At 32.7% G+C, this 2,803-nt stretch overlaps 1 long non-coding RNA gene across 1 annotated transcript; it reads right to left on the bottom strand.

Moving 5' to 3' along the window:
• Positions 1-419: 419 nt before the first annotated feature.
• LOC134527301 (uncharacterized) lies at positions 420-2,530 on the bottom strand. Its single transcript, XR_010074150.1, has 2 exons — positions 2,341-2,530; positions 420-545 (listed from the first exon to the last, which is right to left on the bottom strand). It is a non-coding gene; the product is annotated as an uncharacterized LOC134527301 (long non-coding RNA).
• Between the last annotated feature and the right edge of the window lie 273 nt (positions 2,531-2,803).

Genomic DNA, 2,803 nt, shown 5'->3' with positions numbered 1-2,803 from the left:
AAAATATCAAAAATTGGCAGCATGTTGACATTTCACAATTTTTCTAACGACACGTATTTGAGGGTACAAGCCCAAGCCATAATTTAACTTATAATGATGACTGGAGGCCCATATCACAAATAAACACTAAACAAAATATATTACTTATTAGAGTGCTATATGTAGAGTTTATAAAAAAAAAATGCTTTTTTTAAGCATTTTTTCTATAAAAAAACCTGTTTTATTTCACAAAAAACAAAAAAAAAGTATTTTTTTCACAATAAAGATTAACTGTAAAGTATGAGCTACAGTATATAAAATAATAAACAAACCTGAAAAGTGGGGGAGAAAAACTAGGGACAAAGTTTTTTTCTAAAAAAAAAAAAAAAAAAAAAAAAAAAAAAAAAAAAAAAAAAAAAAAAAAACATTTATTTGAGAGAAAAAAACACATGCTTTTTTTTATTTACAACACTAGCTACATCTCTTCTTCGCATGTTTTAACCAATTAGAAATAATGATGAACACTTCAGTCTCGGTAGCAGACGGATAATGGAAACGAACCACCCCTGAAACAAATTTTTGAAGGTAAATGAGTTCCACATGAAGTAAATATTGTTTTGTTACAGGGAATCAGTGCCTATACTACAAACATTTATTTTGGTATTTTGTTGCTTTTACGTTATATTTTAAGGCCTGATATCACATGGGATGCATTATGACAAATTTTCTAAACTCACTATTACAATAATTATAAATGCAGATGAATTTACTCAGTATGTGAATGGCCAAAGAAAAAATTGAAATTACAAGGGGTTTAGCATATCTAAAAACTTCGGAAACATCAGGTCAGAGATTTACCATTCTTGGACGTGGCAGAGGAGGAACAGATCCAAAAGGAGTGGCAAAAATAGAGTGATAACTGTAATTGAAATCTTCTGCTAATACCAACTCTCGCTTGCTTCATAATTTACTGCACAACAATAATTCCCATGGCAGCAAAATCAAGCTACACATGAAATTGTTCCTCAGCTGTACACAAATACACATCTGTTTATACTTGACTAAGACACTGCAATTATTAATTTTTTAACTAATTGAAAAATTTTTTTGGCTAACCAAATTAATACTGGCTACTCACTCATAACATGTGAAAGTTCCAATTTTCTGAAATTTTTCTTCCCTTTTGCTCCCCACCAACTGTACTCTGCAGCCAGTTGATTTGTCAACATTCTTTTGAACAAATTTGCGACACTTCCTTGTAAGTGATTTCCTCTAATTACCTTCAGCGATAATACGCCGTTTTTAGTCAGCATGTAAAAGTAATTCCGTACAATTCATTTTGTACGTCATGATCACAATATTAATATCACGGTAAAAGTTTCGTATTGCGTATCCAAGGAGATACCTTCATTATGATGGCATGTTATTCAAGTATACTTAATGCAGCTGTACTAACCTAACAAAACGTGCTAAATCACAACAGCAAGCATCATGTACCACAGCATAAATATTTACAGGATCGTGTCCTCAGGATCAAGTGATCTCCTTGGATACGCAATACGAAACTTTTACCAATATTACAAATAAATGTGTGACATCATAAGAATAATAGTTTATATGAATTTACAGTACCTACGTGCATTAAAATATGGTAAAACTGGAGAGTAACGACATCTGTTAAAAAAAAATATATTAAAAATCCCAAATTAGTGTCATTTTGAGTTCCTTGACTTCCTCTTTTCATTAAAGGCGGCGGAGATAAGAAATTCCAAATATTTAGGAGATATCGCCGTTTTTGTAAAACTGGAGAGTAACATTGTGTTTTTTTTAAGGAAATACAGCTAATCTACATATTTACCCAAATATTACCCACAATTCTTGTATTGATACTGCAATGGGATTTTTTAATGGTAGCACATCAGAACTTCAAAGTATAATTTCAGTAGGTTAAAGTGAGCTACTGCCCCTATTTTACCTGTAACCGTTTACCACTGCAACAGGAATCATAAACATGCATTATTCCGATTTCCTACGTAACAACACGCAACGTAACGTACCCAACCTAACTTAACCTTTGTTTGTTTGTTTGTTTGGTATCGTATTCTACAATACGCCTGCAAATGCTTTTAAAAACTAACAAAATAAGTCCTCAATATATTATTCACAAAAAGTGACGGGAACTTTTGTGTACACAAGTCCAACATTTTATATTCGAAAACGGCCGCACGTGAAGTGTGTCTATGGAGGTTATGTATAGAACATGGGATTCGCGAAACCACAATATAAAATACACTTCATCATTCTAAACATAACAAACAAAACTGCATTAAATAGTACATAGCGTTACAAATCTAAACTTACCAAACTAGTCCAGAACCACAGAATTCAGAACAACGCCAATAATATTCCAAAAACACGCCATTAACCGTTAATGACCAACTGCGCAGAAACAATTCAAACATCCGTTTAAATCTAATTTTAAAAAATACTTATTACATTTAGTAAAAAGGTCAATGAACATTTATTAATGTTATATTATTATAATTTTACATTAATTAATTATACAGTTATTACTTTCTAAAACGGAACATGATGGTCGAAAGATAGACGTCATGCCGACGTCTTGTAGGCGACTCGAACCTCAGGGAAACTGAAAAACACGTCGCTCCGACGTGGACAACGTACACTTACTTCATGGTTTCTTACACCAAGTGTGCTGTATGGGACATGCCGTACGTGATCTAGAACTCCTGTCGAGCTGTGTCAACCGATTATAATTCAAGTTTTTGGTCTGGTATTGTGAAACAGGAGATTGGCAGTTTTG

The sequence above is a fragment of the Bacillus rossius genome, chromosome 1 (genome assembly GCF_032445375.1).
Source record: "Bacillus rossius redtenbacheri isolate Brsri chromosome 1, Brsri_v3, whole genome shotgun sequence".
Taxonomy (NCBI): Eukaryota; Metazoa; Arthropoda; class Insecta; order Phasmatodea; family Bacillidae; genus Bacillus; species Bacillus rossius.
The sequence above is the reverse complement of the archived record's forward strand: the minus strand, read 5'-3'. Positions and strand labels throughout refer to the sequence as shown.